Here is a 15972-nt window from a genome sequence, read left to right as displayed (position 1 = left end):
TTTCTGGAAAAAGTCTATTATGCTCCAGTGCCAGCAAAAATGCAGTTCAGAGCTCCAGGGAAAGTTAAAGGAGTCAGCAAAAAAGATTACACAATATTTTTTTGAGGGAGTGTTTACTTTAGTCTTTATTTTTAAATTTCCAAAATATATAGTACCATTATAAAGGCAGAAAGATGTGCTTAATAATGCAATAAAGAACAATAAAGGAACAAACAATAATGACACACATGGGTTTGGTACTAAATATCCTATGGTTAAGGGGCTGGAGGAGTTGCCGTACAGTGAGAGATTAGAGAAACTGGGCCTCTTCTCCCTTGAAAAGAGACAGAGGGAACATGATCAAAACGTTCAAGATAACGAAGGGAATAGACTTAGTAGATAAATACGGCTTGTTCACCCTCTCCAAAAAAGAGAGAACGAGAGGGCACTCTCTAAAGTTAAAAGGGGATAGATTCTGTACAAACGTAAGGAAGTTCTTCTTCACCCAGAGAGTGGTAGAAAACTGGAACGCTCTTCCGGAGACTGTTATAGGGGAAAACACCCTCCAGGGATTCAAGACAAAATTAGACAAGTTCCTGCTGAACCAGAATGTACGCAGGTAAGGCTAGTCTCAGTTAGGGCACTGGTCTTTGACCTAAGGGCCGCCGTGTGAGTGGACTGCTGGGCACGATGGACCACTGGTCTGACCCAGCAGCAGCAATTCTTAAGTTCTTATGCCCATTGCCTTATCCTGAGCATTCTGTGGGCTGAAATGGAATAAGCCAAGACATTGCTCATGACTCATGATATTGCAGAGAGCTTTGGCTGCATAATCCACCCCTACTAGCATAAGCTAGGGCAAAGGCTCTACCAGGGTGATCCCTCGCAACTTAGTATGACAAGCATGTGCCACAAAAAAGGCTACTGCAGCTGCTTTGATTCCTAAAGCCAAAGCTTCAACTGCCATTTTAGGACTACATCTACTCTGTGACCCAGCATATTCTTTAATACTCAATCTCTCTCACTTGACAGGGACATGTGCTTGGTTATCTGAGCAACCTAGGAATCCACCTTAGGCTGAGCAAACATCTGTTGACACTCCTGTGCCATTGGATACAGCCTAGACATTTGTTTTGGCTACCTTTAAAGAACCCCCACAAAGCCTCATCTTTGTTTTCCGACCTCCAGGTCACATCTCGAGGATCTCTGAGCATGCGTGGATGCGGGCGATGTCATCTGCGCATGTTCAGAGGCCCTCCAGATGTGGCCGGAAGGTTGGGGCTTTCCAAAACCCAGACAAACTACTGAATTTTGGAAAGTTCATCCGGGCGGGCACCCAGACAGTAATGTTAAAAAAAAAAAAAAAGGAGGACATGTCCAGGTTTTCCCGGATGCCTGGTAACCCTACTCAGGAGCAATGCAGTGACTAACACACTCATTTCAGGATGCCAGGGTAAGGACTGCATTCTCACTCCACTGAGGATAGACCACTGAGTGGAAGGAGCCTGCCATAGTGCCATAGGCTTGAAGAGCCGCCGTACAGTAGAATCTTCCCCTTCATTGAAAGCCCCCACTGCGTCCAGCGTGATCCTATATCTCCCAGCAGGGAAGACTCACTTTGTGAGAATAAAAGGCTTACAGACTGACCCCTTGGCTTCCAAATCCTTGTCAGAAAGGTCCACAGAATCCTGATAAGCTTCTGGCTATGCTGCCGATGCGCCCTGGGAGCCAAAGCCCCCCGCATGACACTTAGCTCATTGCCAGACTTCATACGAGTATCCCAGCTATCCAATTAAGCTCTCCACATCAAATTAATGAATTCAGGAGAAAAGGCATTACTAGGCAACAGTGAGTCTCTGGGTAACTCCACCTTATGTTTCTTGGACTCCGTGGCTTCCACGCTCTTGCACCTAGGTATGCCACTGTTCTGAGGCTCTGGAAGGGAATTTATTCCAGCAGACAGTCTTCCCACCCCCCAATGGTTCCTCAGCCCTAGAGTCCAAAGGGGAGGCTAAGCAAGAAGCTCCTGCCTCCCTTCATGTGTTGCATGGAACTTGGCATAAGGGAACACTTCAAGCGACCATCCAGCACAAATCTGGCATAAATTGAGGTGAAAGAGCCTGAGGACTCCCTCCCTGCCAGTTCTGAGACAAATTGAAAGTTCTGGAGAACTTAGGGAAAAAAATAAAATTGGGAAATCCAAGTTAGTAACCGTGGCAGCATTTTGGCGCCAAAACATAAGTCAAAAACGACTTTAACTAAAAGTTAAAAACAGGATTGTAGAGGTGGGGGACCATATAGGAAGTGGCAGAAACCTTTAAAAACAGGACTTTCGGAGCCCCCTCCCCCCCCAATTTTGCCCATAGGCTATAATAACCTTACTCACTGTGACATGTGTTCTGAAATTGCTGCAGCCTGCCACAATTCTAAGAAGTAGCTGGATCTGGGAGAAAATACTCTGCCTCAATCAGTCAGTCTTCAAACGCTGAGATAGAAACATAGAAAGTGACGGCAGAAAAGGGCCAAGCCTGCCCACTCTATTGACCCACCCCCCTAGCTACCCTTTGAGAGATCGCACTCTGATGACCCATCCCTTCTTAGAGATCCGACATGAGCATCCCATCTGTTCTTAAAATCTGGCACGCTGCTGGCCTCGATCATCTGTACTGGAAGCTCAATCCAATTGTCAACCACTCTTTCAGTGAAGAAGTACTTCCTGGTGTCGCCATAAAACTTCCCGCCCTTTATTTTCAGCGGATGCCCCCTTGTGGCCGAGGGTCCTCTAAGAAAGAAAATATCATCTTCTACCTCGATGCGGCCAGTGATATACTTAAACGTCTCAATCATGTCTCCCCTCTCTCTACGTTCTTCGAGAGAGTATAGCCGCAATTTGTTCAGCCTTTCTTTGTACGAGAAATTCTTGAGCCCCGAGACCAACCTGGTGGCCATTCGCTGAACCGACTCAACTCTCAGCACATCCTTACGGTAATGAGGCCTCCAGAATTGTATGTAGTACTCCAGATGAGGCCTCACCATGGTTCTGTACAATGGCATTATGACGTCGGGTTTCCGACTAACAAAGTTTCTCCGGATACAACGCAGCATTTGCCTTGCCTTGGATAAAGCCTTCTCCACTTGATTGATGTCTTCACTAATGATCACCAGCCAGACCGAGATCAGACTGATCCTTAACCATCGTGGAACCATGTATACTAAAGGAGGGGGGGGGGGCGGAAGCAAAATTGCAGCAGGCATCCTGAAGAGCCCTGCTGAGCTCCCTGCAGATGCCCAACATCCTGCACTCAAGCCCCTGAGATTCAGTAGGCAAGCTAAGTTACTAGAGGTAAGAACCCCGAGCTCCACAAAGATCTCTGCAGGCTGGCCAAACAAGTCCCCCAGGTCCAGCAAGCTGCAGACCCAAGTCTGCTTATTCTCCATGCAGGCAGAGTTCTTCCCTGCACTGGGAAGCTCTGATGCACCTATAGCCACAAAAATTGCAAAAATAGTAAAAATATACAAAGCAGTTCAGAAAGGCATCTTCCGGTTCACGTACAGAAAGAAAAACTGAAGGAAGAAGCAGATCCTTCAGTAGGAGGAAGAGGAGTTGAAAACCTGAAGTATATTCCTTCTGCACGGCTCATGAGCATGGGGAGAATATCCTACTGTCTAGTATGACACACCTATTGCACTATAACTTGCAATCTGCTGATTTCGACCACAGACTACAAAACCTTCAAAAAAGAAACAAAAAGCCTACTCTTCAAAAAATATACAAAACCAATATAAACACAACCAGATCTGTCCCAAGCTTCACCTGCAATAGTACCTACTCCTTAGCAAATTAGAAAATGTTCAAACTATTCCTTATGTACTTCTTAATATCATGACAATTCTTATGTAATCCGCCTTGAACCACAAGGCAATGGCGGAATAGAAATCACTAATATAATGTAATTACTGTTATTCTGAAATGTTTCCTATAACAACATTTTAATCTCCATAGCCATATAAAGATCCACTAGCAATCCAAAGTCACCTGGCACAAATCTTCTGTGACTTATTTGTATGTTTCAGAGATGTGAACTTGGGATAGACCAAAAAGCACAGTTACTTACCGTAACAGGTGTTATCCAGGGACATCAGGCAGATATTCTCTATATATGGGTGACGTCATCCACGGAGCCCCCTAGCGGACGTTCTCGCAAGCAGACTTGCTTGAAGATCTTCAAGCTTGCGAGTGCCCCTCCCGCCCGACTCAGGGCATGCGTCTCCTTAGAGTGGTCTCAGTTCAGATAGCTAGCAAAGAAGCTAACCCGGGGAGGCGGGTGGGTTGCGAGAATATCTGCCTGCTCTCCCTGGATAATACCTGTTACGGTAAGTAACTGTGCTTTATCCCAGGACAAGCAGGCAGCATATTCTCTACATGTGGGAGACCTCCAAGTTAACCAGAATGGGATGGTGGGAGAGTTGGCAATTTAGGAAAACAGATGTTGCAAAACTGACTAGCCAAAATGGCCGTGACGCCTGGAGAAAGCATCCAGACAGTAATGAGAGGTGAAAGTATGAACCGAGGACCACGTGGCAGCCTTGCAGATTTCCTCAATGGGAGTCGATCAGAGGAAAGCAACAGAAGCCACCATCACTCTGACCTTGTGTCCAGTGACTCGACCCAGCAGGGAGAGACCAACCTGAGCGTAACAGAAAAAGATACAAGCGGCCAACCAATTAGAAATGGTCTGCTTAGAAACAGAGCGCCATAAACGATTAGGATCGAAAGAGATAAACAGCTGGGGAGCAGTCCGATGAGCAGCAATGTGGTTCAAGTAGAAGGCCAGCACACGCTTACAGTCAATCGAATGCAGAGCCACTTCCCCAGGGTGAGAATGGGGCTTCGGAAAAAACACAGGAAGAACAATGGATTGGTTGATGTAAAAATCTGAAACAACCTTAGGCAAGAATTTAGGATGAGAAGGAGAACCACCTTATCATGATGGAAGACAGTGAAAGGCAGGTCCGCCACCAAGGCATGAAGCTCACTGACCCTACAAGCAGAAGTGAGCGCAATAAGAAACACAACCGTCCAAGTGAGAAACTTCAAGTGAGCCCGCGCCAGCATCTCAAACGGCGGTTTCATCAATTGAGCAAGGACCATGTTGAGATCCCAAACCACAGGAGGAGGTTTAAGTGGCGGATGAACGTGAAAAACATAGAAACATAGAAAGATGACGGCAGAAAAGGGCCACAGCCCATCAAGTCTGCCCACTCTTCTGACCCACCCCATCAAGTCTGAGTGCTAATGACCCAGATCCTTAGCTCGACCCCCGTAGGGATCCCACGTGGATGTCCCATTTATTCTTAAAGTCGAGCACGCTGGTGGCCTTGACCACCTGCACCGGAAGTTTGTTCCAGTGATCTACAACCCTTTCTGTGAAGAAATACTTCCTGGTGTCACCATTAAATTTCCCTCCTCTGAGTTTGAGCGGGTGCCCCCTTGTGACCGAGGGTCCCCTGGGGAAGAATATATCGCTTTCCGCCTTGACACGACCTGTGATGTACTTAAATGTCTCAATCATGTCTCCCCTTTCTCTACGCTCCTCAAGAGAGTATAGCTGTAGTTTGCCCAGTCTTTCTTCGTATGAGTTCGGAGACCATTCGCTGGACCGATTCAGCTCGAAGCACATCCTTTTGGTAGTGTGGTCTCCAAAATTGCACACAGTATTCCAGGTGAGGTCTCACCATGGTTCTGTAAAGCGGCATTATGACTTCAGGTTTGCGGCTGATGAAGCCTCTATTGATACATCCCAACATTTGCCTTGCCTTGGATGAGGCCTGCTCCACTTGTTTGGCAGCCTTCATGTCTGCACTGACGATTACTCCCAAGTCCCGTTCTTCTGAAGTCCTAGTTAGTGTTTCTCCATTTAAGGTGTAAGTTTTGCATGGATTTCCGCAGCCGAGATGCATGACCTTACATTTCTTAGTGTTGAAGCCCAGCTGCCATGTCGAGGACCAGTTTTCCAACGTGATCAGATCCTGCGTCATACTATCCTTGAGATTGCTTTCACTTACTATATTACACAGTTTGGCGTCGTCGGTGAACAGTGTTACTTTACCCTGAAGCCATCGTGTCAAGTCCCTTATGAATATGTTGAAAAGGGATGGTCCCAGAACTGAGCCCTGCGGTACTCCGCTAGTCACCTCCAATGTCTCAGAGAGGGTGCCATTGACCACCACCCTCTGAAGTCTTCCACTCAGCCAATCACTGACCCATGCAGTTAGCTTCTCGCCTAAAAACCATCGATTTCATCTTGTTTAATAGTCTACGGTGTGGGACACTGTCAAATGCTTTGCTGAAATCCAAGTACACTATGTCCAAAGACTCTCCCGAGTCCAGCTTTCCTGTCACCCAATCAAAGAAGCTTATAAGATTGGATTGGCATGACCTGCCTCTGGTGAATCCATGTTGACAGGGATCCCTTAGATTCCCTTCATCCATTATCGTGTCTAATTTACCTTTAAGTAGAGTTTCCATGAGTTTACACACTATTGATGTGAGACTCACTGGTCGGTAATTCGCAGTCTCTGCTCTGCCTCCCTTTTTGTGCAGAAGAACGACGTTAGCTATTTTCCAGTCCAGGGGGACTGTCCCCGTACTTAGGGAGAGATTGAAGAGCATGGCCAACGGTTTCGCTAGAACATCGCATAGCTCTCTGAGCACTCGTGGGTGCAAATTGTCCGGTCCCATGGCTTTGTTCACCTTGAGTCTTGACAGTTCTCTGTACACATCAGCAGTTGTGAACTCAAAATTCTGAAATGGATCTTCCATGCTTTGCTTTGTTTCCAGCCTTGGCCCGTGCCCTGGTGCCTCGCAGGTAAAGACAGAGTAGAAGTAATCATTCAGCAGTTTGGCTTTATCGGAATCTGTTTCCACATAATTCCCGTCTGGCGTTCTAAGGTGTACTATCCCATTTGTGTTCTTCTTCCTGTCACCTGTCACCTTCTTCCTGTCACCTGAAGAAGGATTTGTCCCCTTTCTTAATGTTCTTCGCTAGAGTTTCTTACATTCGAAGTTTGTCCTTCCTGACTGCTGTTTTGACCGCTGCAGACTTTGTCTTGTATTCAACGTTTGCTTCCTTCTCCCCGGTGCGTTTGTATAAGAGAAATGCTCTTTTCTTCTCCTTGACGCGGGAAACCACAGGATGAACAGAGAGAGGCTTCCCGTCAATCGGCCGATGAAAAGCAGTAATGGCACTGAGATGGACTCGAATCGTTGAAGACTTGAGCCCAGCGTCAGACAAGTGCAACAGATAATCCAGAACAGACGACAAGGAGGCATACTGCGGATCCTGGCGCAGCTGAGCACACCAAGAAGAAAAATGGGTCCACTTCTGATGGTAACATTGGCGAGTGGACTCCTTCCAAGACGCCTCCAGGACATCCAGCACAGACTGAGAAAACTGGAACGAGGGTATCCAGTGTGGAGGAACCAAGCCGTTAAGTGCAGAGACTGCAAGTTGGGAGTGCCCCGACTCTGCGTAAGCAGAGAAGGAAAAACAGGCAGAAGAAGGGCGTACGATGGACAAGTTCGGTCGCCGTCTCTATCAAAATTCGATGATGGTGAACCGTGTCCTCAACTATAACTTTACCTTCACGTCCTATCTCAGATACTGTGTGGATGCTCTCCACTCGTTCCAAACGGACGTGCCGGCTTCTCGTCGTCCGGAGTTCCGTCTTCTACAGGAGACTCTATCTCAACTCCGCCTCTATATGTTTCAGGTGACTTACGATGCCTTCGAGCTGTCCTCAAGGGTCACGGCCTTTGCGATCGCCATGCGCCGTTTAGCCTGGCTCCGGATTGTGGATATGGACCCAAACCTCCAGGATCATCTGGCCAAACTCTTGTGTGGGGAATGAACTCTTTGATGATTCCATTGAGGCTGCCACTAAGCGCCTCTCGGAGCATGAACAGTCTTTCGCCTCCCTGGTGCGGCTTAAGCCGAAGACCCCTCCGGCTCGGCAGTACAAGATTCCTTCTCGGAGGTACCCACAGAAGATTACTCCTGCGTTCTCTCGGCCGCCCCCGAAGTGGCCACAGCAACAGCGTCCTTCTAAGGCCTAACCGCCGGCTCCGGCGAAGCCTGGGCCATCTTTTTGACAATTCCAGTTTGAGCCTGCCGGCTCCCTTCCTTCTGGAGCCTTCCCCCCTCCCCATCGGGGGTCGGCTCCATCATTTCTATCCTCAGTGGGAACGCCTTACAACCGACAGTTGGGTGCTTTCCATAGTCCGGGAGGGGTACTCTCTTCACTTCAGTCATGTACCCCCGGACCTTCCGCCAAGAGAGTTTCCTTCTGCCAGGTCTCAGTTACATCTTCTTCTGCAGGAAGCTCAGGTCCTCCTCTGCCTCCAGGCGGTTGAGGAGGTTCCTCGGGATCAGTTGAATACGGGGTTTTATTTCCGGTGCTTTCTGGTCCCCAAGAAGACGGAAGACCTGCGTCCGATCCAGGACCTCAGGGCTCTGAACAAATTTCTGGTCAAGGAAAAGTTCAGGATGCCGACCCTTCCTACGTTTTATCCCCTAATGGACAAAGGGGACTGGCTGTGCTCGTTGGACCTCAAGGAGGCTTACACGCCCATCCCGATTCATCCGGCCTCTCGCCGGGATCTCCATCTCTAGTATCGTGTTCTTCCCTTCAACCTTGCAGCCTTGCCAAGGGTTTTCACGAAATGCCTGGTAGTGGTGGCAGCAGCCCTGTGTCTCCACGGGCTGCAGGTGTTTCCCTACCTCGACAACTGGTTGATCAAAGCTTCGTCTCGCCAAGAGGTTCTGCGGGCAACGAATCAGATAATCTCGCTCCTTCAGAGTCTCGGATTCGAGGTGAACTTTCCCAAGTCTCAACTGTGTCCGTCTCAGTCCCTCGAGTTCATAGGACACCTCCGCTCCTTCTTGCCCTGGCCTCATCAGGAGGCCCTTGTTGATCTGTGTCGAAAGGTGGCCCTCCTGTCCTCAGCCCCGGCTCGGCTTATGATGGTCCTGCTCGGCCACATGGCCTCTACGGTTCACGTGACTCCTTTTGCCAGTCTTCACCTTCACATACCTCAGTGGACCCTGGCGTCCCAATGGCGCCAGGATCGAGATCCTGTCTCTCAACTCATTGTCGTGACTCCTTTGTTGAAGCAGTCTCTCCGCTGGTGGATGCTCTCTTCCAATCTTTCCAGAGGTTTTCTGTTTCATGCTCCTCCTCCGCAGAAGGTTATCACGACGGACTCGTCAGCCTATGCTTGGGGGGCTCATCTGGATGGTCTTTGCACCCAGGGTCTTTGGTCCAGTGCCGACTGCCTTTGTCACATCAATCTGCTGGCGCTTCGAGTGGTCTTCCTCGCTCTGAAAGCTTTTTGTCTTCTGCTTCGCGACCATGTGGTGCTAGTTTGTACGGACAACCAAGTCGCCATGTATTATATCAACAAACAAGGGGGCACGTGGTCCCTGTCCCTGTGCCAGGAGATGATGCGGCTCTGGGATTGGGCCATCCGTCGCAACATCTTACTTCGGGCAGTCTACATTCAGGGCCAGCACAATTGCCTGGCGGACAAGTTAAATCGTCTTCTGCAGCCTCACAAGTGGTCCCTCCATTCCTCGACCCTGCGTCAGGTGTTTGCTCGGTGGGGGACTCCAGATGTCGATCTGTTCGAGTCCCCCCTCAATCACAAGTTACCCGTTTGTGCTCCAGGGTTTACACCCCTCACAGGATCGAGGCGGATGCCTTTCTTCTGGATTGGACGAACCTGTTTCTGTATGCGTTTTCTCCGAATCTGAAGACTCTTGTCATGCTCAAGTCCACACATGCCACCATGATTCTGATAGCTCCTCGGTGGCCCAGACAACCTTGGTTCTCCCTGCTGTTGCAACTAAGTTCCAGGGACTAGAGCGTACACCTTGGAGGGATTGAATTTTTTCAAGGAAAATTCCATCTGGTAACAGGACTCCATTTTGGAGGGAATGGCAGTGACCGCATAAGGGGTCTCCAGGTTCCTGAGGAACGTCTGCCGAAGAACCTGATGGAGAGGCAAACGAAGTGCCTCATGGGGCAGATGAGGGAGTCCCATCTCCGCCAAGTATTCCTGGATATTGCAGGACTCGGACTGGAGATCCAGTTGCAGCCATATCAGAAATAAATCAAGAAAAGGAGAAGGTTCGAGAGGAAGACATTCTCCAGGGGCAACCCAGAGCGAGATCTGGGAGCAGCAGAGAAAGAGGGGGAAACTTCCCTCGAATAATAAGCAGGGGCCTCGGAGTCCTGGGAACGAGCAACTGAGGAGGCCCTGCTGAATAGCGTCGGGGGTGTGGAGGAAAGGCCCTGCGGAAGGCGACTTGGGGAGGACCCTGGCGTCCGAGGCACCACCATCCAAAGCTTCGGCGAGGACAGGGTAAACGAAAAATCCCCTTCGGGTCTCGAAAGAGGCACCCGGGAAGCGGGCAACCGCCATCCCGGAGAAAGCGGGGAGGACGGGGTCAAGCAAAGACCCTCCTCCACCATCGGAGCCGTCACGGGCCCCGCAGGCCTCGCGGTCGGAGAGCGACCTCGAAGGGGCAGGGAAACCTGGAGTTTTTTAGCCGGAGCAAGCCTCGACGAGGCAGAAGGTAAAGACCGTTGTCCCGCTCGGGACACCCGGACGGCCGCACGCCCCGAATCAGGTGAAGAGGAATCACTCGAGGGCAGACGGCGAGACTTGCGGGATTTGCCTCGAGGTACCTCAGAAGAACGCTGAGACTGGTCAGCCCGGGGCTGAGTCGAGGCCGGGACCAACTGACTCACAACCAAGGAAATCTGCATGGTAAGGATAGCCTTAAGCATGTCCTCGAACATAAGCACCGAGACCAGAGGATGTTGGGTCTGAAGTGCAGCAGTGCGCTTCTTCGGGGGCGACCGAGGAAGAGTATTCCCTATGTGAGAAGGCACGCTTGGACGGATGTCTCGCATGAGACTCCAAGAGAGGCTTCTTTGCCGGCACACCTGACGGAGGAAGAGGAGACTTACCCAAGGCCAGGGTAGCAGGAGGAGCCAAGGCCGGAACCTGCAAGGCTGAGGGAGACTGGCCCGAGGCTGAGGACTTTGAGGCCGAGGGAGACCGGGCCGAGGCCCCCAACGGCAGGGCAGAGGCCGAGCTCTAGGCCTGTCCCGCAGACTCCATAGGGCCGAACAAATGAAGAATCTTGGCCACCCTCCGACGAAGCGCCCACAGTTGCAAAGTGGCACAATGTGGGCAGGACTCAGCACCATGATCAGCGCCCAGGCACTCCATACACCAACGATGGGGGTCGATAATGGAGATCACCCGGTTGCACTTAGTGCAGTTCTTAAAACCGGTAAGAGGCCGGGACATAAGAAATAACCTTAGCCAAGGCCCCGCGAGGCCAGACGGCCCAACGAAGACCAGCAAGCCGGTCAAATACACAAAGTCAAAAACGCACAAAAAAAGGAAGAAAAACAAAGACACGAGCACAGCGACCGACAAAAAAACAACAAAGTAAGCCGCGGTGCAAAGAGGCACAATGAAAATGCGTAAAGCAAGGGAGCAGGGCTTCCAGCTCCAAGGAAAACAGAGAACTGAGGCCATGCTGAGGAGACGCATGCCCTGAGTTGGGCGGGAGGGGCACTCGCGCATGCGCGGTACTCTCGCAAGCTTGAAGATCTTCAAGCAAGTCTGCTTGCGAGAACGTCGCTAGGGGGCTCCGTGGATGACATCACCCACATGTAGAGAATATGCTGCCTGCTTGTCCTGGGATAAAAATAATCACAATAAAGATTCAAAAGTTCACATATTAACAGGTCCTCCAATTTCCTGCAATTCTGTGGCAGAATCTAGACAAGGATATGGAACAAATGGAAATGGGTCAGACCTCTTTCTCCCATTTCTTTTGGTTACCAACAGGATACAACCTCTCTCTCTCTCATTATCCTGAGCCTGCTGTATTAGGCTATGTTTCATCAGTCCTCCCCTTCTGCCCCCTCATTAACAAGTGCTATTATGCCCACCTCTCTGTTCAGTCCCTCTTCCACCAGGTTGCTCACAGAAAATAAGACATGATTGGCAACAGGAGGCACAACAGACAACCTTAACTTGTAGGCAAAATGAAAGTGGATCTGTGGAACTGGAAAAGGGTGTAGATGAGCTAGAGATAGGGGCAACAGGAGAAGAGGGGGCTGTATTGGGGAGCAGAGTAATTGTTTTCTGTGCTGCATCAGCCTCCCTCCCCTCCTCTTTTCTCTTAATTGACTGGAAGGGCTGGATCAAAACACCTTGCTGCTCTAGAACTGATAAGAAGCGGTGAAACTCAGAGGTTTCCCTGGGAGAATTGCTACCTGAGAACTGTTACCTACTTCTAATTGCTCATCTGTACTTGCCCTTGGGAGAACTTTGGAGGGAAGCTCTTGCTGCACTGCTAGCCCGACCTCAGCCACACCTCCTGAGTGATGTCACTCAGGGGAGGGAGGTGAAAAAGGCTAAGCCAGTGCTGGAGAAAGAGGTTTTTTTGGAAGAATTGCTGCCTGAGAACTGTTACTTGCTTTTAATTGTTCCTCTGTATTTGCCCCCAGGAGAACTTTGGAAGGAAGCTCTTGATACACTGCTGGCCCGGATGATCTTAGCCACGCTCCCTGAGTGATGTCACTTGGGGGAGGGAGGTGAAAAAGGCCAAGCCAGTGGGGCGTTCCTTTGGGGGGACTTTGAGGGATTATGGTGAGAAAATTTATTGCTTGATGACTGTTTTTCTTTTTGTTTCTTTTTTTCTTTTGGAGCAATAAGACCCTGAAACCTGTAGGTAGAGGAGGAACTAAGAGGCGGACGTCAGGAGGAACTAAGAGGCGGACGTCTATCGGCTGCGGTCAGATTGTCAAATTTTTTCTTCTAAAATTTCTACCGCCCGATGCTGCTCTGAGATGCTGTTTGTGTTTTTTCTTGAATTATGCCCCACACTAAAAGAAAAGAAGTAGTGAGAGCTGCAATCTTTGCCTCTCACTTCCTCACTGGTACAGCTGACACTGCAGCGCTTTTTTTAAATCACGGACAACAGCCGACCCTCAGCCAACCCAACGATGGCAGACTTCCACGCAGACTCGGAATGAGGGAGCACCTAAGTCTTTGGAGTTCCAGACATCACTGTTGCCGCTGATGATCCTTGCACTGCTCTGTCCAGCTAGCGGGCAGAGTAGTGATTCCTTCTCCGGAGAGGAGGGGGGAGAAGGAGGAGGTAATAGAGAAGGTAACGGGTGAAACCACACTCCAGGCTGGAGCAAAGGGACAGAACGCCAAAGGTGAGGGTTTGGGAACCTCAGCTAAACATCCTGCAGTAACTCTGGAAACTCTATTGGAGGCCATAAGGAGAATAGATGAAAAGGTGGATAAAACCTCTTCTGATAATAAAGTGGACTATTTTTCATTAAAAGTTGAAAAGGTGAAACAGAAGTGTTTTGATAAAATTGAATCTCAGACTGTCTCTTTGATAAACTCTATTGCTACAATTATTAGAGAACAAGGAAGATTGAGTTGATTGAAAATCATAATCATCGTCTGAATTTGAGAGTACAGTACTCCCCCCAATATTCGCGAGGGTTCCGTTCCAGGAACCCCCGCGAATGCTGAAAAACTGTGAATATGGTATTTGGCGGAGGAGACAGGGGACGGCAGCCGGAGAGGCAGGAAAGAGCAGCCGGAGTGCCGGCGAGTGAAGGAAAATCACTCGCGGTATGCTCCGACCACCTCTTCCTGCACTAAAGTCGGGCCTCACCAATCATTGGTGAGGCCCAACGTAAGTGCAGGAACAGCAGCCCCTGATTGGTGAGGCCCGAATTTAGTGCAGGAAGAGGCGGTCGGAGCATACCGCGAGTGATTTCCTTCACTCGCCGGCGCTCCGGCTGCTCTCTCCTGCTTCTCAGGCTGCCCTCTCCTGCCCGGTCAAAAAATACCATGAATGACTGGGACTGCGAATTGCCAACCGTGAATGACCAGGGGAGCACTCTATTGAACTTTCCAAAAATTCTTACTATGATTGAACTCTTTAAAAAATTTCTTATAGAAAATTTGAAGTTTCCGCTGATCAGATTCCACCAATAAATAAATTGTTCTATTTGTCTGCCTCAAGGAAAAACTTTGAGACAAATGAATTACCTGCAATTGGATTACCTGTGTCAGATAGTTTACCTGTTGACACTGATTTACAGAACTTAACGGCAGTTTTGGAAAGCTCGTATTCTGATATTAAAGAGAGAGCTACACTGATTGTTAGTTTTATATTTGAGCAAGATCTTAATTCTATAATGAGATTATTTTTCAAAAGCTCTGTTTCACAATTTTGTGGTCAAAAAATTTGGCTATATCCTGATGTAACAAAATTAACCCAAGAAAGACAAGTAAACAGACCATATAAAGATTGTAATCTTGCCTACTCTAACTGTGTTCCATTTGCTAATATCACACTGCTAAGCACTGTTAGTTCTCTATCCAACCCATAAGTTCCCCAAGAAAAAAAAAAAAAAAAAAAAAAAAAATTTGTATCCTCACTGGAAAATGTCCAGTAAAATCCTCTGTAATGTGATCATCACTGGAAATGTCCAGTCAAATCTTTTGTAATCCGCCTTGAACTGCAAGGTATAGGCGGAATAGAAATCCGTAATGTAATGTAATGTAATGTAACAAGTTATTTCTTGCAATGAGAGATGAGACAAAGAAATTGGGTGCTACCTTTATGTTAACCTACGCCTACAAGATATTATTAAATATATGGGTTTGAAATATATATTTTATGCACCTGATCAGCTAAGATCCTTTTTGGACCTCAAGGGGTTTATCAGATATGGAGTGTCTGGTTCAAATAACTAGTAACTGGGGAGTTTGACGTATTAAGCCTTTTCCTAAATAGTTTCTTGTAACTTATCTCTCGGTAATTTTTATTCCTCCTTTCCTTCTGTTTGTGGTCTAAGAAAGAGCTATTTCTATGATTGTTATTACTTCTTAGTTTGTACTTAGATTTATTTTCATGTTGGATTATTTGTGAAAAAAGTTATAATTAATAATAAAAAAGTGGTGAAACTTGGTTCTAGGCAATTCCTCAAGAAATAGCCCTGATGGTGGTAACAGGTTGGAACAAGATGGGAAGGTGAAAAACAGGAATGAGAAGTGAGAGATAGGAGGAGAGGAGGAGGGTAGGGCAGCTTGGAGAAGTAAGAGACAGAAGGACAATCTGTGGGAAGCAGCAAACAGGACAGAAGATAAAGCACAGTTACTTACCGTAACAGGTTTTATCCAGGAACAGCAGGCAGCTATTCTCACATATGGGTGACATCATCAACGGAGCTCGGATGCGGACACCTCACAAGCAGACTTGCTTGAAGAAACTAGAAGTTTTGAGTGGCCCGCACCGCGCATGCGCGAGTGCCTTCCCACCCAGCGCAGGGCGCGTCTCCTCAGTTCAGATAGCTAGCAGAGAAGCCAACCAGGGGAGGTGGGTGGGTTGTGAGAATAGCTACCTGCTGTCCCTGGATAACACCTGTTACAGTAAGTAACTGTGCTTTATCCCAGGACAAGCAGGCAGCCTATTCTCACATATGGGTGACCTCCAAGCTAACCAGAATGGGATGGTGGGAGTGTTGGAAATTTAGGAGAATACATTTTGTAATACTGTTTGTCCAAACTGTCCATCCCGTCTGGAGAAAGTATCCAGACAATAGTGAGAAGTGAGGGCATAAACCGAGGACCAATTTTCCCAATAGGAGTAGATCTGAGGAAAGCTACTGAAGCTGCCATTGCTCTAACTTTATGGGCTGTGACTCTACTGTGTAGGGGCAATCCAGCCTGGGCATAGCAGAATGAGATACAAGCAGCCATCCAGTTGGAGATGGTACGCTTAGAAATAGGATGTCCCAACTTTTTTGGATTGAAGGAGACAAAAAGTTGAGGAACAGTTCTGTGTGGTTTGGTGCGTTCCAAATAGAAGGCCA

At 48.5% G+C, this 15972-nt stretch overlaps 1 protein-coding gene across 1 annotated transcript in view; it reads right to left on the bottom strand.

Annotated features, from left to right (window-relative positions):
• The window catches only part of POLR1B (RNA polymerase I subunit B), a 185312-nt gene that overhangs the window by 133475 nt on the left and 35865 nt on the right, over positions 1–15972 (bottom strand). The gene's annotated exons all lie outside the window — the stretch shown is intronic.

The sequence above is a fragment of the Geotrypetes seraphini genome, chromosome 3 (assembly GCF_902459505.1).
Source record: "Geotrypetes seraphini chromosome 3, aGeoSer1.1, whole genome shotgun sequence".
NCBI lineage: Eukaryota > Metazoa > Chordata > Amphibia > Gymnophiona > Dermophiidae > Geotrypetes > Geotrypetes seraphini.
Note: the sequence above shows the minus strand (reverse complement) of the source record. Positions and strands in the feature narration are given on the sequence as shown.